Consider the following 19,588-nt stretch of genomic DNA (forward strand, 5'->3'; position numbering starts at 1 on the left):
ATTATCATGAAATCAATCCTTCACGCTTGCGGTGATACATTTGCGCCGAAAAATTTGAGCGACGATCCGGGCTTTGATCGAGCCGTACCGTTCCTAATTTGTCTCGCGCCTTCAGATCCTCCTTCACGCTTTGACAAGAAGCAAAATATTAAGCAATCGTTCCGAAGGACCTAAATTACTACAGGATAAAGAACGAATAGAAAATTTGAATTTCGAAACAAAAAAAAGAGGGGTGCAACAAGAGGAATTCCCAGGGGTCACCCATCCTAGTACTACTCTCGCCCAAGCATGCTTAACTTCGGAGTTCTGATGGGATCCGGTGCATTAGTGCTGGTATGATCGCACCCGCCATGTTCCTTTCGCTTTATTCTTTTAAACTACCCCGTCCTGCGAAGCAGCGTGGCTTTTCTAGACCGAAATTCATTTTAAGCGTCAATTCAAGCATTTTTCTCTTATCCTTTTATTTATTTGCTTTCATATTTTTTTTTGTTATTGATTTGCACCCTGTTTTTTTCCCTCATCGCGCAACAATAAATTGTCATGAAATCAATCCATCACGCTAGCGCCGATACATTTGCGCCGACAAATTTGAGCGATGATCCTGGCTTTGATCGAGCCGTCCCGTTCCTGAATTCTCTCGCGCCTTCAGATCCGCCTTCATGCTTCGAGAAGAAGCAAAATATAAAGCAATCGTTCCGAAGGACCTAAATTACTACAGGATAAAGAACGAATAGAAAATTTGAATTTCGAAACAAAAAAGAGAGGGGTGCAACAAGAACAATTCCCAAGGGGTCACCCATCCTAATACTGCTCACGCCCAAGCACGCTTAACTTCGGAGTTCTGATGGGATACGGTGCATTAGTGCTGGTATGATCTCACCCACAACGTTCCTTTCACTTTATTCTTTTAAACTACCCCGTCCAGCGAAGCAGTGTGGCTTTTCTAGACCGGAATTCATTTTAAGCGTCAATTGAAGCATTTTCCTCTTATCCTTTTATTTATTTACTTTATATTTTTTTTTGTTATTGATTTGCACCCTGTTTTTTTCCATCTTCCCGCAACTCTAAATTATCATGAAATCAATCCTTCACGCTTGCGCTGATACATTTGCGCCGACAAATTTGAGCGACGATCCGGGCTTTGATCGAGCCGTACCGTTCCTGATTTGTCTCGCGCCTTCAGATCCGCCTTCATGCTTCGAGAAGAAGCAAAATATAAGGCAATCGTTCCGAAGGACCTAAATTACTACAGGATAAAGAACGAATAGAAAATTTGAATTTCGAAACAAAAAAGAGAGGGGTGCAACAAGAGGAATTCCCAGAGGGTCACCCATCCTAGTACTACTCTCGCCCAAGCATGCTTAACTTCGGAGTTCTGATGGGATCCGGTGCATTAGTGCTGGTATGATCGCACCCGCCATGTTGCTTTCGCTTTATTCTTTTAAACTACCCCGTCCTGCGAAGCAGTGTGGCTTTTCTAGACCGAAATTCATTTTAAGTGTCAATTGAAGCATTTTCCTATTATCCTTTTATTTATTTGCTTTCATATTTTTTTTTGTTATTGATTTGCCCCCTATTTTTTTCCATCATCCCGCAACTCTAAATTATCATGAAATCAATCCTTCACGCTTGCGCTGATACATTTGCGCCGACAAATTTGAGCGACGATCCGGGCTTTGATCGAGCCGTACCGTTCCTGATTTGTCTCGCGCCTTCAGATCCTCCTTCACGCTTCGACAAGAAGCAAAATATTAAGCAATCGTTCCGACGGAGCTAAATTACTACAGGATAAAGAACGAATAGAAAATTTGAATTTCGAAACAAAAAAGAGAGGGGTGCAACAAGAGGAATTCCCAGGGGGTCACCCATCCTAGTACTACTCTCGCCCAAGCATGCTTAACTTCGGAGTTCTGATGGGATCCGGTGCATTAGTGCTGGTATGATCGCACCCGCCATGTTCCTTTCGCATTATTCTTTTAAACTACCCCGTCCAGCGAAGCAGTGTGGCTTTTCTAGACCGAATTCATTTTAAGCGTCAATTGAAGCATTTTCCTCTTATCCTTTTATTTATTTACTTTATATTTTTTTTTGTTATTGATTTGCACCCTGTTTTTTTCCATCATCCCGCAACTCTAAATTATCATGAAATCAATCCTTCACGCTTGCGGTGATACATTTGCGCCGACAAATTTGAGCGACGATCCGGGCTTTGATCGAGCCGTACCGTTCCTAATTTGTCTCGCGCCTTCAGATCCTCCTTCACGCTTTGACAAGAAGCAAAATATTAAGCAATCGTTCCGAAGGACCTAAATTACTACAGGATAAAGAACGAATAGAAAATTTGAATTTCGACACAAAAAAAAGAGGGGTGCAACAAGAGGAATTCCCAGGGGTCACCCATCCTAGTACTACTCTCGCCCAAGCATGCTTAACTTCGGAGTTCTGATGGGATCCGGTGCATTAGTGCTGGTATGATCGCACCCGCCATGTTCCTTTCGCTTTATTCTTTTAAACTACCCCGTCCTGCGAAGCAGTGTGGCTTTTCTAGACCGAAATTCATTTTAAGCGTCAATTCAAGCATTTTCCTATTATCCTTTTATTTATTTGCTTTCATATTTTTTTTTGTTATTGATTTGCCCCCTGTTTTTTTCCATCATCCCGCAACTCTAAATTATCATGAAATCAATCCTTCACACTTGCGCTGATACATTTGCGCCGATAAATTTGAGCGACGATTCGGGCTTTGATCGAGCCGTACCGTTCCTGATTTGTCTCGCGCCTTCAGATCCGCCTTCATGCTTCGAGAAGAAGCAAAATATAAAGCAATCGTTCCGAAGGACCTAAATTACTACAGGATAAAGAACGAATAGAAATTTTGAATTTCGAAACAAAAAAGAGAGGGGTGCAACAAGAGGAATTCCCAGGGGGTCACCCATCCTAGTACTACTCTCGCCCAAGCATGCTTAACTTCGGAGTTCTGATGGGATCCGGTGCATTAGTGCTGGTATGATCGCACCCGCCATGTTCCTTTCGCATTATTCTTTTAAACTACCCCGTCCAGCGAAGCAGTGTGGCTTTTCCAGACCGGAATTCATTTTAAGCGTCAATTGAAGCATTTTCCTCTTATCCTTTTATTTATTTACTTTATATTTTTTTTTGTTATTGATTTGCACCCTGTTTTTTTCCATCTTCCCGCAACTCTAAATTATCATGAAATCAATCCTTCACGCTTGCGCTGATACATTTGCGCCGACAAATTTGAGCGACGATCCGGGCTTTGATCGAGCCGTACCGTTCCTGATTTGTCTCGCGCCTTCAGATCCTCCTTCACGCTTCGACAAGAAACAAAATATTAAGCAATCGTTCCGACGGAGCTAAATTACTACAGGATAAAGAACGAATAGGAAATTTGGATTTCGAAACAAAAAAGAGAGGGGTGCAACACGAGGACTTCCCAGGGGGTCACCAATCCAAGTACTACTCTCGCCCAAACACGCTTAATTTCGAAGTTCTGATGGGATCCGGTGCATTAGTGCTTGGTATGATCGCAACCCGCTCTATTCTTTCGCTTAATTCTTTTAAAACTACCCGCCCGCCCCGCGAAGCAGTGTGGCTTTTCTAGACCGGAATTCAATTTTTTAAAGCGTCAATTGAAGCATTTTCCTCTTATCCTTTATTTATTTTACTTTATATTTTTTTTGTTATTGATTTCACCCCTGTTGTTTTTCCATCATCCCGCAACTGCTAAAGTTATCATTGAAATCATCCTTTCACGGCTTCGGTGCTTACATTTGGGCGCCGACAAATTTGAGCGACGATCCGGGCTTTTGATCGAGCGTACGTTCCTAATTGTCTCGCGCCTTCAGATCTCCTTCACAGCTTTGACAAGAAGCATATTAAGCAAGTTCGTTCCGAAGGAACTCTAAATACTAAGGATAATTTAGACACGAATAGAAAATTTGAATTTCGAAACAAAAAAGAGGGGGGTGCCAACAAGGAGGAATTCCCAGGGGGTCCACCCATCCTAGTACTACTCCTCGCCAGCATGCTTAACTTCCGGAGTTCTGATGGGATCCGTGTGCATTAGTGCTGGTATGATCGTACCCGCCATGTTCCTTTCGCTTTATTCTTTTAAACTACCCCGTCCTGCGAAGCAGTGTGGCTTTTCTAGACCGAAATTCATTTTAAGCGTCAATTCAAGCATTTTCCTATTATCCTTTTATTTATTTGCTTTCATATTTTTTTTTGTTATTGATTTGCCCCCTGTTTTTTTCCATCATCCCGCAATTCTAAATTATCATGAAATCAATCCTTCACGCTTGCGGTGATACATTTGCGCCGATAAATTTGAGCGACGATCCGTGCTTTGATCGAGCCGTACCGTTCCTAATTTGTCTCGCGCCTTCAGATCCTCCTTCACGCTTTGACAAGAAGCAAAATATTAAGCAATCGTTCCGAAGGACCTAAATTACTACAGGATAAAGAACGAATAGAAAATTTGAATTTCGAAACAAAAAAGAGGGGGGTGCAACAAGAGGAATTCCCAGGGGGTCACCCATCCTAGTACTACTCTCGCCCAAGCATGCTTAACTTCGGAGTTCTGATGGGATCCGGTGCATTAGTGCTGGTATGATCGTACCCGCCATGTTCATTTCGCTTTATTCTTTTAAACTACCCCGTCCTGCGAAGCAGTGTGGCTTTTCTCTTAGAAACGAAATTCATTCTAAGCGTCAATTCAGCATTTTCCTCTTATCCTTTTATTTATTTACTTTATATTTTTTTTGTTATTGATTTGCACCCTGTTTTTTTCCATCATCCCGCAACTCTAAATTATCATGAAATCAATCCTTCACGCTTGCGGTGATACATTTGCGCCGACAAATTTGAGCGACGATCCGGGCTTTGATCGAGCCGTACCGTTCCTAATTTGTCTCGCGCCTTCAGATCCTCCTTCACGCTTTGACAAGAAGCAAAATATTAAGCAATCGTTCCGAAGGACCTAAATTACTACAGGATAAAGAACGAATAGAAAATTTGAATTTCGAAACAAAAAAAAGAGGGGTGCAACAAGAGGAATTCCCAGGGGTCACCCATCCTAGTACTACTCTCGCCCAAGCATGCTTAACTTCGGAGTTCTGATGGGATCCGGTGCATTAGTGCTGGTATGATCGCACCCGCCATGTTCCTTTCGCTTTATTCTTTTAAACTACCCCGTCCTGCGAAGCAGTGTGGCTTTTCTAGACCGAAATTCATTTTAAGTGTCAATTGAAGCATTTTCATATTATCCTTTTATTTATTTGCTTTCATATTTTTTTTTGTTATTGATTTGCCCCCTATTTTTTTCCATCATCCCGCAACTCTAAATTATCATGAAATCAATCCTTCACGCTTGCGCTGATACATTTGCGCCGACAAATTTGAGCGACGATCCGGGCTTTGATCGAGCCGTACCGTTCCTGATTTGTCTCGCGCCTTCAGATCCTCCTTCACGCTTCGACAAGAAGCAAAATATTAAGCAATCGTTCCGACGGAGCTAAATTACTACAGGATAAAGAACGAATAGGAAATTTGGATTTCGAAACAAAAAAAAGAGGGGTGCAACAAGAAGAATTCCCAGGGGGTCACCCTCCTATACTGCTCACGCCCAGCCACGCTTAATACTTCGGCATTTGATGGGATACGGTGCTTAGTGCTGGTTATGATCGCACCCACAACGTTTCCTTTCGCTTATCTTATTAAACTACCCCGTTCAGCGAAGCAAGTTGTGGCTTTTCTAAGACCGGAATTCCATTTTAAAAGCGTCAATTGACGCATTTTCGCTCTTATCTTTTATTATATTTACTTATACTTTTTTGTTACATTTGATTTGGCACCCTATTTTTTTCCATCATCCCGCAACTCTAAATTATCATGAAATAAATCCTTCACGCTTGCGGTGATACATTTGCGCGACAAATTTGAGGACGATGCCGGGCTTTGATCGAAGCAGTACCGTCCTTTGATTTGTCTCGCGCCTTCAGATCCGCCTTCATGCTTCGAGAAGAAGCAAAATATAAGGCAATCGTTCCGAAGGACCTAAATTACTACAGGATAAAGAACGAATAGAAAATTTGAATTTCGAAACAAAAAAGAGAGGGGTGCAACAAGAGGAATTCCCAGAGGGTCACCCATCCTAGTACTACTCTCGCCCAAGCATGCTTAACTTCGGAGTTCTGATGGGATCCGGTGCATTAGTGCTGGTATGATCGCACCCGCCATGTTGCTTTCGCTTTATTCTTTTAAACTACCCCGTCCTGCGAAGCAGTGTGGCTTTTCTAGACCGAAATTCATTTTAAGTGTCAATTGAAGCATTTTCCTATTATCCTTTTATTTATTTGCTTTCATATTTTTTTTTGTTATTGATTTGCCCCCTATTTTTTTCCATCATCCCGCAACTCTAAATTATCATGAAATCAATCCTTCACGCTTGCGCTGATACATTTGCGCCGACAAATTTGAGTGACGATCCGGGCTTTGATCGAGCCGTACCGTTCCTGATTTGTCTCGCGCCTTCAGATCCTCCTTCACGCTTCGACAAGAAGCAAAATATTAAGCAATCGTTCCGACGGAGCTAAATTACTACAGGATAAAGAACGAATAGGAAATTTGGATTTCGAAACAAAAAAGAGAGGGGTGCAACACGAGGACTTCCCAGGGGGTCACCAATCCAAGTACTACTCTCGCCCAAACACGCTTAATTTCGAAGTTCTGATGGGATCCGGTGCATTAGTGCTGGTATGATCGCACCCGCCATATTCCTTTCGCTTTATTCTTTTAAACTACCCCGTCCTGCGAAGCAGTGTGGCTTTTCTAGACCGAAATTCATTTTAAGCGTCAATTCAAGCATTTTCCTATTATCCTTTTATTTATTTGCTTTCATATTTTTTTTTGTTATTGATTTGCCCCCTGTTTTTTTCCATCATCCCGCAACTCTAAATTGTCATGAAATCAATCCTTCACGCTTGCGCTGATACATTTGCGCCGACAAATTTGAGCGACGATCCGGGCTTTGATCGAGCCGTACCGTTCCTGATTTGTCTCGCGCCTTCAGATCCTCCTTCACGCTTCGACACGAAGCAAAATATTAAGCAATCGTTCCGACGGAGCTAAATTACTACAGGATAAAGAACGAATAGGAAATTTGAATTTCGAAACAAAAAAGAGAGGGGTGCATCACGAGGACTTCCCAGGGGGTCACCCATCCTAATACTGCTTACGCCCAAGCACGCTTAACTTCGGAGTTCTGATGGGATACGGTGCATTAGTGCTGGTATGATCGCACCCATAACGTTCCTTTCGCTTTATTCTTTTAAACTACCCCGTCCAGCGAAGCAGTGTGGCTTTTCTGGACCGGAATTCATTTTAAGCGTCAATTGAAGCATTTTCCTCTTATCCTTTTATTTATTTACTTTATATTTTTTTTGTTATTGATTTGCACCCTGTTTTTTTCCATCATCCCGCAACTCTAAATTATCATGAAATCAATCCTTCACGCTTGCGGTGATACATTTGCGTCGACAAATTTGATCGAGCCGTACCGTTCCTGATTTGTCTCGCGCCTTCAGATCCTCCTTCACGCTTCGACAAGAAGCAAAATATTAAGCAATCGTTCCGACGGAGCTAAATTACTACAGGATAAAGAACGAATAGGAAATTTGGATTTCGAAACAAAAAAAAGAGGGGTGCAACAAGAAGAATTCCCAGGGGGTCACCCATCCTAGTACTACTCTCGCCCAAGCATGCTTAACTTCGGAGTTCTGATGGGATCCGGTGCATTAGTGCTGGTATGATCGTACCCGCCATGTTCCTTTCACTTTATTCTTTTAAACTACCCCGTCCTGCGAAGCAGTGTGGCTTTTCTAGACCGAAATTCATTTTAAGCGTCAATTCAAGCATTTTTCTCTTACCCTTTTGTTTATTTGCTTTCATATTTTTTTTTGTTATTGATTTGCCCCCTGTTTTTTTCCATCATCCCGCAACTCTAAATTATCATGAAATCAATCCTTCACACTTGCGCTGATACATTTGCGCCGACAAATTTGAGCGACGATTCGGGCTTTGATCGAGCCGTACCGTTCCTGATTTGTCTCGCGCCTTCAGATCCGCCTTCATGCTTCGAGAAGAAGCAAAATATAAAGCAATCGTTCCGAAGGACCTAAATTACTACAGGATAAAGAACGAATAGAAATTTTGAATTTCGAAACAAAAAAGAGAGGGGTGCAACAAGAGGAATTCTCAGGGGGTCACCCATCCTAGTACTACTCTCGCCCAAGCATGCTTAACTTCGGAGTTCTGATGGGATCCGGTGCATTAGTGCTGGTATGATCGCACCCGCCATGTTCCTTTCGCATTATTCTTTTAAACTACCCCGTCCAGCGAAGCAGTGTGGCTTTTCTAGACCAGAATTCATTTTAAGCGTCAATTGAAGCATTTTCCTCTTATGCTTTTATTTATTTACTTTATATTTTTTTTTGTTATTGATTTGCACCCTGTTTTTTTCCATCTTCCCGCAACTCTAAATTATCATGAAATCAATCCTTCACGCTTGCGGTGATACATTTGCGCCGACAAATTTGAGCGACGATCCGGGCTTTGATCGAGCCGTACCGTTCCTGATTTGTCTCGCGCCTTCAGATCCTCCTTCACGCTTTGACAAGAAGCAAAATATTAAGCAATCGTTCCGAAGGACCTAAATTACTACAGGATAAAGAACGAATAGAAAATTTGAATTTCGAAACAAAAAAGAGGGGGGTGCAACAAGAGGAATTCCCAGGGGGTCACCCATCCTAGTAATACTCTCGCCCAAGCATGCTTAACTTCGGAGTTCTGATGGGATCCGGTGCATTAGTGCTGGTATGATCGTACCCGCCATGTTCCTTTCGCTTTATTCTTTTAAACTACCCCGTCCTGCGAAGCAGTGTGGCTTTTCTAGACCGAAATTCATTTTAAGCGTCAATTCAAGCATTTTCCTATTATCCTTTTATTTATTTGCTTTCATATTTTTTTTTGTTATTGATTTGCCCCCTGTTTTTTTCCATCATCCCGCAACTCTAAATTATCATGAAATCAATCCTTCACACTTGCGCTGATACATTTGCGCCGACAAATTTGAGCGACGATTCGGGCTTTGATCGAGCCGTACCGTTCCTGATTTGTCTCGCGCCTTCAGATCCGCCTTCATGCTTCGAGAAGAAGCAAAATATAAAGCAATCGTTCCGAAGGACCTAAATTACTACAGGATAAAGAACGAATAGAAAATTTGAATTTCGAAACAAAAAAGAGAGGGGTGCAACAAGAGGAATTCCCAGGGGGTCACCCATCCTAGTACTACTCTCGCCCAAGCATGCTTAACTTCGGAGTTCTGATGGGATCCGGTGCATTAGTGCTGGTATGATCGCACCCGCCATGTTCCTTTCGCTTTATTCTTTTAAACTACCCCGTCCTGCGAAGCAGTGTGGCTTTTCTAGACCGAAATTCATTTTAAGCGTCAATTCAAGCATTTTTCTCTTATCCTTTTATTTATTTGCTTTCATATTTTTTTTTGTTATTGATTTGCACCCTATTTTTTTCCCTCATCGCGCAACAATAAATTGTCATGAAATCAATCCATCACGCTAGCGCCGATACATTTGCGCCGACAAATTTGAGCGATGATCCGGGCTTTGATCGAGCCGTACCGTTCCTGAATTCTCTCGCGCCTTCAGATCCGCCTTCATGCTTCGAGAAGAAGCAAAATATAAAGCAATCGTTCCGAAGGACCCAAATTACTACAGGATAAAGAACGAATAGAAAATTTGAATTTCGAAACAAAAAAGAGGGGGGTGCAACAAGAGGAATTCCCAAGGGGTCACCCATCCTAATACTGCTCACGCCCAAGCACGCTTAACTTCGGAGTTCTGATGGGATACGGTGCATTAGTGCTGGTATGATCGCACCCACAACGTTCCTTTCGCTTTATTCTTTTAAACTACCCCGTCCAGCGAAGCAGTGTGGCTTTTCTAGACCGGAATTCGTTTTAAGCGTCAATTGAAGCATTTTCCTCTTATCCTTTTATTTATTTACTTTATACTTTTTTTGTTATTGATTTGCACCCTATTTTTTTCCATCATCCCGCAACTCTAAATTATCATGAAATCAATCCTTCACGCTTGCGGTGATACATTTGCGCCGACAAATTTGAGCGACGATCCGGGCTTTGATCGAGCAGTACCGTTCCTGATTTGTCTCGCGCCTTCAGATCCTCCTTCACGCTTCGACAAGAAGCAAAATATTAAGCAATCGTTCCGACGGAGCTAAATTACTACAGGATAAAGAACGAATAGGAAATTTGGATTTCGAAACAAAAAAGAGAGGGGTGCAACACGAGGAATTCCCAGGGGGTCACCCATCCTAGTACTACTCTCGCCCAAGCATGCTTAACTTCGGAGTTCTGATGGGATCCGGTGCATTAGTGCTGGTATGATCGCACCCGCCATGTTCCTTTCGCTTTATTCTTTTAAACTACCCCGTCCTGCGAAGCAGTGTGGCTTTTCTAGACCGAAATTCATTTTAAGTGTCAATTGAAGCATTTTCCTATTATCCTTTTATTTATTTGCTTTCATATTTTTTTTTGTTATTGATTTGCCCCCTATTTTTTTCCATCATCCCGCAACTCTAAATTATCATGAAATCAATCCTTCACGCTTGCGCTGATACATTTGCGCCGACAAATTTGAGCGACGATCCGGGCTTTGATCGAGCCGTACCGTTCCTGACTTGTCTCGCGCCTTCAGATCCTCCTTCACGCTTCGACAAGAAGCAAAATATTAAGCAATCGTTCCGAAGGACCTAAATTACTACAGGATAAAGAACGAATAGAAAATTTGAATTTCGAAACAAAAAAGAGAGGGGTGCAACAAGAGGAATTCCCAGGGGGTCACCCATCCTAGTACTACTCTCGCCCAAGCATGCTTAACTTCGGAGTTCTGATGGGATCCGGTGCATTAGTGCTGGTATGATCGCACCCGCCATGTTCCTTTCGCATTATTCTTTTAAACTACCCCGTCCTGCGAAGCAGTGTGGCTTTTCTAGACCGAAATTCATTTTAAGCGTCAATTCAAGCATTTTCCTATTATCCTTTTATTTATTTGCTTTCATATTTTTTTTTGTTATTGATTTGCCCCCTGTTTTTTTCCATCATCCCGCAACTCTAAATTATCATGAAATCAATCCTTCACGCTTGCGCTGATACATTTGCGCCGACAAATTTGAGCGACGATCCGGGCTTTGATCGAGCCGTACCGTTCCTGATTTGTCTCGCGCCTTCAGATCCGCCTTCATGCTTCGAGAAGAAGCAAAATATAAAGCAATCGTTCCGAAGGACCTAAATTACTACAGGATAAAGAACGAATAGAAAATTTGAATTTCGAAACAAAAAAGAGAGGGGTGCAACAAGAGGAATTCCCAGGGGGTCACCCATCCTAGTACTACTCTCGCCCAAGCATGCTTAACTTCGGAGTTCTGATGGGATCCGGTGCATTAGTGCTGGTATGATCGCACCCGCCATGTTCCTTTCGCTTTATTCTTTTAAACTACCCCGTCCTGCGAAGCAGTGTGGCTTTTCTAGACCGAAATTCATTTTAAGTGTCAATTGAAGCATTTTCCTATTATCCTTTTATTTATTTGCTTTCATATTTTTTTTTGTTATTGATTTGCCCCCTATTTTTTTCCATCATCCCGCAACTCTAAATTATCATGAAATCAATCCTTCACGCTTGCGCTGATACATTTGCGCCGACAAATTTGAGCGACGATCCGGGCTTTGATCGAGCCGTACCGTTCCTGATTTGTCTCACGCCTTCAGATCCTCCTTCACGCTTCGACAAGAAGCAAAATATTAAGCAATCGTTCCGACGGAGCTAAATTACTACAGGATAAAGAACGAATAGGAAATTTGGATTTCGAAACAAAAAAGAGAGGGGTGCAACACGAGGACTTCCCAGGGGGTCACCAATCCAAGTACTACTCTCGCCCAAACACGCTTAATTTCGAAGTTCTGATGGGATCCGGTGCATTAGTGCTGGTATGATCGCACCCGCCATATTCCTTTCGCTTTATTCTTTTAAACTACCCCGTCCTGCGAAGCAGTGTGGCTTTTCTAGACCGAAATTCATTTTAAGCGTCAATTCAAGCATTTTCCTATTATCCTTTTATTTATTTGCTTTCATATTTTTTTTTGTTATTGATTTGCCCCCTGTTTTTTTCCATCATCCCGCAACTCTAAATTATCATGAAATCAATCCTTCACGCTTGCGCTGATACATTTGCGCCGACAAATTTGAGCGACGATCCGGGCTTTGATCGAGCCGTACCGTTCCTGATTTGTCTCGCGCCTTCAGATCCTCCTTCACGCTTCGACACGAAGCAAAATATTAAGCAATCGTTCCGACGGAGCTAAATTACTACAGGATAAAGAACGAATAGGAAATTTGAATTTCGAAACAAAAAAGAGAGGGGTGCATCACGAGGACTTCCCAGGGGGTCACCCATCCTAATACTGCTTACGCCCAAGCACGCTTAACTTCGGAGTTCTGATGGGATACGGTGCATTAGTGCTGGTATGATCGCACCCATAACGTTCCTTTCGCTTTATTCTTTTAAACTACCCCGTCCAGCGAATCAGTGTGGCTTTTCTGGACCGGAATTCATTTTAAGCGTCAATTGAAGCATTTTCCTCTTATCCTTTTATTTATTTACTTTATATTTTTTTTGTTATTGATTTGCACCCTGTTTTTTTCCATCATCCCGCAACTCTAAATTATCATGAAATCAATCCTTCACGCTTGCGGTGATACATTTGCGTCGACAAATTTGATCGAGCCGTACCGTTCCTGATTTGTCTCGCGCCTTCAGATCCTCCTTCACGCTTCGACAAGAAGCAAAATATTAAGCAATCGTTCCGACGGAGCTAAATTACTACAGGATAAAGAACGAATAGGAAATTTGGATTTCGAAACAAAAAAAAGAGGGGTGCAACAAGAAGAATTCCCAGGGGGTCACCCATCCTAGTACTACTCTCGCCCAAGCATGCTTAACTTCGGAGTTCTGATGGGATCCGGTGCATTAGTGCTGGTATGATCGTACCCGCCATGTTCCTTTCACTTTATTCTTTTAAACTACCCCGTCCTGCGAAGCAGTGTGGCTTTTCTAGACCGAAATTCATTTTAAGCGTCAATTCAAGCATTTTTCTCTTACCCTTTTGTTTATTTGCTTTCATATTTTTTTTTGTTATTGATTTGCACCCTGTTTTTTTCCCTCATCGCGCAACAATAAATTGTCATCAAATCAATCCATCACGCTAGCGCTGATACATTTGCGCCGACAAATTTGAGCGATGATCCGGGCTTTGATCGAGCCGTACCGTTCCTGAATTCTCTCGCGCCTTCAGATCCGCCTTCATCCTTCGAGAAGAAGCAAAATATAAAGCAATCGTTCCGAAGGACCTAAATTACTACAGGATAAAGAACGAATAGAAAATTTGAATTTCGAAGCAAAAAAGAGAGGGGTGCAACAAGAACAATTCCCAAGGGGTCACCCATCCTAATACTGCTCACGCCCAAGCACGCTTAACTTCGGAGTTCTGATGGGATACGGTGCATTAGTGCTGGTATGATCTCACCCACAACGTTCCTTTCACTTTATTCTTTTAAACTACCCCGTCCAGCGAAGCAGTGTGGCTTTTCTAGACCGGAATTCATTTTAAGCGTCAATTGAAGCATTTTCCTCTTATCCTTTTATTTATTTACTTTATATTTTTTTTTGTTATTGATTTGCACCCTGTTTTTTTCCATCTTCCCGCAACTCTAAATTATCATGAAATCAATCCTTCACGCTTGCGGTGATACATTTGCGCCGACAAATTTGAGCGACGATCCGGGCTTTGATCGAGCCGTACCGTTCCTAATTTGTCTCGCGCCTTCAGATCCTCCTTCACGCTTTGACAAGAAGCAAAATATTAAGCAATCGTTCCGAAGGACCTAAATTACTACAGGATAAAGAACGAATAGAAAATTTGAATTTCGAAACAAAAAAAAGAGGGGTGCAACAAGAGGAATTCCCAGGGGTCACCCATCCTAGTACTACTCTCGCCCAAGCATGCTTAACTTCGGAGTTCTGATGGGATCCGTGCATTAGTGCTGGTATGATCGCACCCGCCATGTTCCTTTCGCTTTATTCTTTTAAACTACCCCGTCCTGCGAAGCAGTGTGGCTTTTCTAGACCGAAATTCATTTTAAGCGTCAATTCAAGCATTTTCCTATTATCCTTTTATTTATTTGCTTTCATATTTTTTTTTGTTATTGATTTGCCCCCTGTTTTTTTCCATCATCCCGCAACTCTAAATTATCATGAAATCAATCCTTCACACTTGCGCTGATACATTTGCGCCGATAAATTTGAGCGACGATTCGGGCTTTGATCGAGCCGTACCGTTCCTGATTTGTCTCGCGCCTTCAGATCCGCCTTCATGCTTCGAGAAGAAGCAAAATATAAAGCAATCGTTCCGAAGGACCTAAATTACTACAGGATAAAGAACGAATAGAAATTTTGAATTTCGAAACAAAAAAGAGAGGGGTGCAACAAGAGGAATTCCCAGGGGGTCACCCATCCTAGTACTACTCTCGCCCAAGCATGCTTAACTTCGGAGTTCTGATGGGATCCGGTGCATTAGTGCTGGTATGATCGCACCCGCCATGTTCCTTTCGCATTATTCTTTTAAACTACCCCGTCCAGCGAAGCAGTGTGGCTTTTCTAGACCAGAATTCATTTTAAGCGTCAATTGAAGCATTTTCCTCTTATGCTTTTATTTATTTACTTTATATTTTTTTTTGTTATTGATTTGCACCCTGTTTTTTTCCATCTTCCCGCAACTCTAAATTATCATGAAATCAATCCTTCACGCTTGCGGTGATACATTTGCGCCGACAAATTTGAGCGACGATCCGGGCTTTGATCGAGCCGTACCGTTCCTAATTTGTCTCGCGCCTTCAGATCCTCCTTCACGCTTTGACAAGAAGCAAAATATTAAGCAATCGTTCCGAAGGACCTAAATTACTACAGGATAAAGAACGAATAGAAAATTTGAATTTCGAAACAAAAAAGAGGGGGGTGCAACAAGAGGAATTCCCAGGGGGTCACCCATCCTAGTACTACTCTCGCCCAAGCATGCTTAACTTCGGAGTTCTGATGGGATCCGGTGCATTAGTGCTGGTATGATCGCACCCGCCATGTTCCTTTCGCATTATTCTTTTAAACTACCCCGTCCTGCGAAGCAGTGTGGCTTTTCTAGACCGAAATTCATTTTAAGCGTCAATTCAAGCATTTTCCTATTATCCTTTTATTTATTTGCTTTCATATTTTTTTTTTGTTATTGATTTGCCCCCCGTTTTTTTCCATCATCCCGCAACTCTAAATTATCATGAAATCAATCCTTCACGCTTGCGCTGATACATTTGCGCCGACAAATTTGAGCGACGATCCGGGCTTTGATCGAGCCGTGTCGTTCCTGATTTGTCTCGCGCCTTCAGATCCGCCTTCATGCTTCGAGAAGAAGCAAAATATAAAGCAATCGTTCCGAAGGACCTAAATTACTACAGGATAAAGAACGAATAGAAAATTTGAATTTCGAAACAAAAAAAAGAGGGGTGCAACAAGAGGAATTCCCAGGGGTCACCCATCCTAGTACTACTCTCGCCCAAGCATGCTTAACTTCGGAGTTCTGATGGGATCCGGTGCATTAGTGCTGGTATGATCGCACCCGCCATGTTCCTTTCGCTTTATTCATTTAAACTACCCCGTCCTGCGAAGCAGCGTGGCTTTTCTAGACCGAAATTCATTTTAAGCGTCAATTCAAGCATTTTTCTCTTATCCTTTTATTTATTTGCTTTCATATTTTTTTTTGTTATTGATTTGCACCCTGTTTTTTTCCCTCATCGCGCAACAATAAATTGTCATGAAATCAATCCATCACGCTAGCGCCGATACATTTGCGCCGACAAATTTGAGCGATGATCCGGGCTTTGATCGAGCCGTACCGTTCCTGAATTCTCTCGCGCCTTCAGATCCGCCTTCATGCTTCGAGAAGAAGCAAAATATAAAGCAATCGTTCCGAAGGACCCAAATTACTACAGGATAAAGAACGAATAGAAAATTTGAATTTCGAAACAAAAAAGAGAGGGGTGCAACAAGAGGAATTCCCAAGGGGTCACCCATCCTAATACTGCTCACGCCCAAGCACGCTTAACTTCGGAGTTCTGATGGGATACGGTGCATTAGTGCTGGTATGATCGCACCCACAACGTCCAGCGAAGCAGTGTGGCTTTTCTAGACCAGAATTCATTTTAAGCGTCAATTGAAGCATTTTCCTCTTATCCTTTTATTTATTTACTTTATACTTTTTTTGTTATTGATTTGCACCCTATTTTTTTCCATCATCCCGCAACTCTAAATTATCATGAAATCAATCCTTCACGCTTGCGGTGATACATTTGCGCCGACAAATTTGAGCGACGATCCGGGCTTTGATCGAGCAGTACCGTTCCTGATTTGTCTCGCGCCTTCAGATCCTCCTTCACGCTTCGACAAGAAGCAAAATATTAAGCAATCGTTCCGACGGAGCTAAATTACTACAGGATAAAGAACGAATAGGAAATTTGGATTTCGAAACAAAAAAGAGAGGGGTGCAACACGAGGACTTCCCAGGGGGTCACCCATCCTAGTACTACTCTCGCCCAAGCACGCTTAACTTCGGAGTTCTGATGGGATCCGGTGCATTAGTGTAGGTATGATCGCACCCGCATGTTCCTTCGCTTTATTCTTTTAAACTACCCGTCTACGCGAAGCAGTGTGGCTTTTCTAGAAAGAATTCATCTTTAAGTGTTCATTGAAGCATTTTCCTCATTATCTTTTATTTATTTGCTTTCATATTTTTTTTGTTATTGATTTGCCCCTATTTTTTTCCAATCATCTGCCGCACTCTAAATTATCATGAATCAATCCTTCACCTTGCGGCTGATATCATTTTGCGCCGACAATTTGAAGCGATCGATCGGGTTTGATCGAGCCGTACCGTTCTGACTTGTCTCGCCTTCAGATCCTCTTCAACGCCTTCGACAAGAAGCAAAATATTAAAGCAAATCGTTCCGACGGAGCTAAATTACTACAGGTAAAGAACAGAATGGAAATTTGGATTTTCGAAACAAAAAAGAGAGGGGTGCAACACGAGGACTTCCCAGGGGGTCACCAATCCAAGTACTACTACTCGCGCCAACACGCTTAATTTCGAAGTTCTGATGGTCCGGTGCATTAGTGCTGGTATGATCGCACCAGCGCCAGATCCTTTCGCTTTAATTCTTTTAAACTACACCGTCTGCGAAGCCATTGTGGCTTTTTCTAGACCGAAATTCATTTTTTAGCGTCAATTCAAGCATTTTCCTAGTTATCCTTTTTTTATTTTGCTTTTCATTTTTTTTTTGTTATTGATTTGCACCCTGTTTTTTTCCATCATCCCGCAACTCTAAATTATCATGAAATCAATCCTTCACGCTTGCGGTGATACATTTGCGCCGACAAATTTGAGCGACGATCCGGGCTTTGATCGAGCCGTACCGTTCCTAATTTGTCTCGCGCCTTCAGATCCTCCTTCACGCTTTGACAAGAAGCAAAATATTAAGCAATCGTTCCGAAGGACCTAAATTACTACAGGATAAAGAACGAATAGAAAATTTGAATTTCGACACAAAAAAAAGAGGGGTGCAACAAGAGGAATTCCCAGGGGTCACCCATCCTAGTACTACTCTCGCCCAAGCATGCTTAACTTCGGAGTTCTGATGGGATCCGGTGCATTAGTGCTGGTATGATCGCACCCGCCATGTTCCTTTCGCTTTATTCTTTTAAACTACCCCGTCCTGCGAAGCAGTGTGGCTTTTCTAGACCGAAATTCATTTTAAGTGTCAATTGAAGCATTTTCATATTATCCTTTTATTTATTTGCTTTCATATTTTTTTTTGTTATTGATTTGCCCCCTATTTTTTTCCATCATCCCGCAACTCTAAATTATCATGAAATCAATCCTTCACGCTTGCGCTGATACATTTGCGCCGACAAATTTGAGCGACGATCCGGGCTTTGATCGAGCCGTACCGTTCCTGATTTGTCTCGCGCCTTCAGATCCGCCTTCATGCTTCGAGAAGAAGCAAAATATAAAGCAATCGTTCCGAAGGACCTAAATTACTACAGGATAAAGAACGAATAGAAAATTTGAATTTCGAAACAAAAAAGAGAGGGGTGCAACAAGAGGAATTCCCAAGGGGTCACCCATCCTAATACTGCTCACGCCCAAGCACGCTTAACTTCGGAGTTCTGATGGGATACGGTGCATTAGTGCTGGTATGATCGCACCCACAACGTCCAGCGAAGCAGTGTGGCTTTTCTAGACCAGAATTCATTTTAAGCGTCAATTGAAGCATTTTCCTCTTATCCTTTTATTTATTTACTTTATACTTTTTTTGTTATTGATTTGCACCCTATTTTTTTCCATCATCCCGCAACTCTAAATTATCATGAAATCAATCCTTCACGCTTGCGGTGATACATTTGCGCCGACAAATTTGAGCGACGATCCGGGCTTTGATCGAGCCGTACCGTTCCTGATTTGTCTCGCGCCTTCAGATCCTCCTTCACGCTTCGACAAGAAGCAAAATATTAAGCAATCGTTCCGACGGAGCTAAATTACTACAGGATAAAGAACGAATAGGAAATTTGGATTTCGAAACAAAAAAGAGAGGGGTGCAACACGAGGAATTCCCAGGGGGTCACCCATCCTAGTACTACTCTCGCCCAAGCATGCTTAACTTCGGAGTTCTGATGGGATCCGGTGCATTAGTGCTGGTATGATCGCACCCGCCATGTTCCTTTCGCTTTATTCTTTTAAACTACCCCGTCCTGCGAAGCAGTGTGGCTTTTCTAGACCGAAATTCATTTTAAGTGTCAATTGAAGCATTTTCATATTATCCTTTTATTTATTTGCTTTCATATTTTGTTTGTTATTGAATTTGTGGCCCCCTATTCTTTTTCGCAATCATCGGCGCAACTCTAAATTATCATTGAAATCAATCCTTTCCACGCTTGCGGTGATACATTTGCGCCGACAAATTTGAGCGACGATCCGGGCTTTGATCGAGCCGTACCGTTCTTGATTTGTCTCGCGCCTTCAGACCCGCCTTCACGCTTCGACAAGAAGCAAAATATTAAGCAATCGTTCCGACGGAGCTAAATTACTACAGGATAAAGAACGAATAGGAAATTTGGATTTCGAAACAAAAAAGAGAGGGGTGCAACACGAGGACTTCCCAGGGGGTCACCAATCCTAGTACTACTCTCGCCCAACCACGCTTAATTTCGGAGTTCTGATGGGATCCGGTGCATTAGTGCTGGTATGATCGCTCCCGCCATATTCCTTTCGCTTTATTCTTTTAAACTAACCCGTCCTGCGAAGCAGTGTGGCTTTTTTAGA

The 19,588-nt window shown here is 42.3% G+C and overlaps 32 non-coding genes and 4 pseudogenes across 32 annotated transcripts; all 36 read right to left on the reverse strand.

Moving 5' to 3' along the window:
• Nucleotides 1–229: 229 nt before the first annotated feature.
• LOC113756679 lies at nt 230–347 on the reverse strand. Its single transcript, XR_003466020.1, has one exon. It is a non-coding gene; the product is annotated as a 5S ribosomal RNA (ribosomal RNA).
• Nucleotides 348–763: 416 nt separating this feature from the next.
• On the reverse strand, nt 764–882 carry LOC113756653 (annotated as a pseudogene).
• A 415-nt stretch (nt 883–1,297) lies between these two features.
• On the reverse strand, nt 1,298–1,416 carry LOC113756675. Its single transcript, XR_003466016.1, has one exon. It is a non-coding gene; the product is annotated as a 5S ribosomal RNA (ribosomal RNA).
• A 416-nt stretch (nt 1,417–1,832) lies between these two features.
• Nucleotides 1,833–1,951, reverse strand: LOC113756663. Its single transcript, XR_003466005.1, has one exon. It is a non-coding gene; the product is annotated as a 5S ribosomal RNA (ribosomal RNA).
• Nucleotides 1,952–2,365: 414 nt separating this feature from the next.
• Nucleotides 2,366–2,483, reverse strand: LOC113756681. The gene has a single exon (XR_003466022.1). It is a non-coding gene; the product is annotated as a 5S ribosomal RNA (ribosomal RNA).
• A 416-nt stretch (nt 2,484–2,899) lies between these two features.
• On the reverse strand, nt 2,900–3,018 carry LOC113756664. The gene has a single exon (XR_003466006.1). It is a non-coding gene; the product is annotated as a 5S ribosomal RNA (ribosomal RNA).
• A 415-nt stretch (nt 3,019–3,433) lies between these two features.
• Nucleotides 3,434–3,553, reverse strand: LOC113756649. The gene has a single exon (XR_003465999.1). It is a non-coding gene; the product is annotated as a 5S ribosomal RNA (ribosomal RNA).
• Nucleotides 3,554–3,983: 430 nt separating this feature from the next.
• Nucleotides 3,984–4,106, reverse strand: LOC113756659 (annotated as a pseudogene).
• Nucleotides 4,107–4,522: 416 nt separating this feature from the next.
• LOC113756688 lies at nt 4,523–4,641 on the reverse strand. Its single transcript, XR_003466029.1, has one exon. It is a non-coding gene; the product is annotated as a 5S ribosomal RNA (ribosomal RNA).
• Nucleotides 4,642–5,058: 417 nt separating this feature from the next.
• On the reverse strand, nt 5,059–5,176 carry LOC113756682. The gene has a single exon (XR_003466023.1). It is a non-coding gene; the product is annotated as a 5S ribosomal RNA (ribosomal RNA).
• Nucleotides 5,177–6,134: 958 nt separating this feature from the next.
• On the reverse strand, nt 6,135–6,253 carry LOC113756676. The gene has a single exon (XR_003466017.1). It is a non-coding gene; the product is annotated as a 5S ribosomal RNA (ribosomal RNA).
• A 416-nt stretch (nt 6,254–6,669) lies between these two features.
• On the reverse strand, nt 6,670–6,788 carry LOC113756700. Its single transcript, XR_003466040.1, has one exon. It is a non-coding gene; the product is annotated as a 5S ribosomal RNA (ribosomal RNA).
• A 416-nt stretch (nt 6,789–7,204) lies between these two features.
• LOC113756644 lies at nt 7,205–7,323 on the reverse strand. Its single transcript, XR_003465994.1, has one exon. It is a non-coding gene; the product is annotated as a 5S ribosomal RNA (ribosomal RNA).
• Nucleotides 7,324–7,718: 395 nt separating this feature from the next.
• On the reverse strand, nt 7,719–7,837 carry LOC113756694. The gene has a single exon (XR_003466034.1). It is a non-coding gene; the product is annotated as a 5S ribosomal RNA (ribosomal RNA).
• A 416-nt stretch (nt 7,838–8,253) lies between these two features.
• LOC113756671 lies at nt 8,254–8,372 on the reverse strand. Its single transcript, XR_003466013.1, has one exon. It is a non-coding gene; the product is annotated as a 5S ribosomal RNA (ribosomal RNA).
• A 415-nt stretch (nt 8,373–8,787) lies between these two features.
• LOC113756709 lies at nt 8,788–8,906 on the reverse strand. Its single transcript, XR_003466048.1, has one exon. It is a non-coding gene; the product is annotated as a 5S ribosomal RNA (ribosomal RNA).
• A 416-nt stretch (nt 8,907–9,322) lies between these two features.
• On the reverse strand, nt 9,323–9,441 carry LOC113756665. Its single transcript, XR_003466007.1, has one exon. It is a non-coding gene; the product is annotated as a 5S ribosomal RNA (ribosomal RNA).
• A 416-nt stretch (nt 9,442–9,857) lies between these two features.
• Nucleotides 9,858–9,976, reverse strand: LOC113756705. The gene has a single exon (XR_003466045.1). It is a non-coding gene; the product is annotated as a 5S ribosomal RNA (ribosomal RNA).
• Nucleotides 9,977–10,390: 414 nt separating this feature from the next.
• On the reverse strand, nt 10,391–10,509 carry LOC113756668. Its single transcript, XR_003466010.1, has one exon. It is a non-coding gene; the product is annotated as a 5S ribosomal RNA (ribosomal RNA).
• Nucleotides 10,510–10,925: 416 nt separating this feature from the next.
• LOC113756666 lies at nt 10,926–11,044 on the reverse strand. The gene has a single exon (XR_003466008.1). It is a non-coding gene; the product is annotated as a 5S ribosomal RNA (ribosomal RNA).
• Nucleotides 11,045–11,460: 416 nt separating this feature from the next.
• Nucleotides 11,461–11,579, reverse strand: LOC113756667. Its single transcript, XR_003466009.1, has one exon. It is a non-coding gene; the product is annotated as a 5S ribosomal RNA (ribosomal RNA).
• A 416-nt stretch (nt 11,580–11,995) lies between these two features.
• On the reverse strand, nt 11,996–12,114 carry LOC113756701. The gene has a single exon (XR_003466041.1). It is a non-coding gene; the product is annotated as a 5S ribosomal RNA (ribosomal RNA).
• Nucleotides 12,115–12,530: 416 nt separating this feature from the next.
• LOC113756646 lies at nt 12,531–12,649 on the reverse strand. Its single transcript, XR_003465996.1, has one exon. It is a non-coding gene; the product is annotated as a 5S ribosomal RNA (ribosomal RNA).
• A 395-nt stretch (nt 12,650–13,044) lies between these two features.
• On the reverse strand, nt 13,045–13,163 carry LOC113756695. Its single transcript, XR_003466035.1, has one exon. It is a non-coding gene; the product is annotated as a 5S ribosomal RNA (ribosomal RNA).
• Nucleotides 13,164–13,579: 416 nt separating this feature from the next.
• LOC113756654 lies at nt 13,580–13,698 on the reverse strand (annotated as a pseudogene).
• A 415-nt stretch (nt 13,699–14,113) lies between these two features.
• On the reverse strand, nt 14,114–14,230 carry LOC113756647. The gene has a single exon (XR_003465997.1). It is a non-coding gene; the product is annotated as a 5S ribosomal RNA (ribosomal RNA).
• A 416-nt stretch (nt 14,231–14,646) lies between these two features.
• On the reverse strand, nt 14,647–14,765 carry LOC113756669. The gene has a single exon (XR_003466011.1). It is a non-coding gene; the product is annotated as a 5S ribosomal RNA (ribosomal RNA).
• A 415-nt stretch (nt 14,766–15,180) lies between these two features.
• Nucleotides 15,181–15,299, reverse strand: LOC113756670. Its single transcript, XR_003466012.1, has one exon. It is a non-coding gene; the product is annotated as a 5S ribosomal RNA (ribosomal RNA).
• Nucleotides 15,300–15,716: 417 nt separating this feature from the next.
• On the reverse strand, nt 15,717–15,834 carry LOC113756683. Its single transcript, XR_003466024.1, has one exon. It is a non-coding gene; the product is annotated as a 5S ribosomal RNA (ribosomal RNA).
• Nucleotides 15,835–16,250: 416 nt separating this feature from the next.
• On the reverse strand, nt 16,251–16,369 carry LOC113756707. Its single transcript, XR_003466046.1, has one exon. It is a non-coding gene; the product is annotated as a 5S ribosomal RNA (ribosomal RNA).
• A 382-nt stretch (nt 16,370–16,751) lies between these two features.
• LOC113756692 lies at nt 16,752–16,870 on the reverse strand. Its single transcript, XR_003466032.1, has one exon. It is a non-coding gene; the product is annotated as a 5S ribosomal RNA (ribosomal RNA).
• A 414-nt stretch (nt 16,871–17,284) lies between these two features.
• On the reverse strand, nt 17,285–17,402 carry LOC113756657 (annotated as a pseudogene).
• Nucleotides 17,403–17,823: 421 nt separating this feature from the next.
• LOC113756684 lies at nt 17,824–17,941 on the reverse strand. Its single transcript, XR_003466025.1, has one exon. It is a non-coding gene; the product is annotated as a 5S ribosomal RNA (ribosomal RNA).
• Nucleotides 17,942–18,357: 416 nt separating this feature from the next.
• Nucleotides 18,358–18,476, reverse strand: LOC113756708. The gene has a single exon (XR_003466047.1). It is a non-coding gene; the product is annotated as a 5S ribosomal RNA (ribosomal RNA).
• Nucleotides 18,477–18,858: 382 nt separating this feature from the next.
• On the reverse strand, nt 18,859–18,977 carry LOC113756680. Its single transcript, XR_003466021.1, has one exon. It is a non-coding gene; the product is annotated as a 5S ribosomal RNA (ribosomal RNA).
• A 426-nt stretch (nt 18,978–19,403) lies between these two features.
• LOC113756702 lies at nt 19,404–19,522 on the reverse strand. Its single transcript, XR_003466042.1, has one exon. It is a non-coding gene; the product is annotated as a 5S ribosomal RNA (ribosomal RNA).
• Nucleotides 19,523–19,588: the final 66 nt, after the last annotated feature.

Source organism: Coffea eugenioides, unplaced genomic scaffold (assembly GCF_003713205.1).
Source record: "Coffea eugenioides isolate CCC68of unplaced genomic scaffold, Ceug_1.0 ScVebR1_2439;HRSCAF=3465, whole genome shotgun sequence".
Lineage (NCBI taxonomy): Eukaryota > Viridiplantae > Streptophyta > Magnoliopsida > Gentianales > Rubiaceae > Coffea > Coffea eugenioides.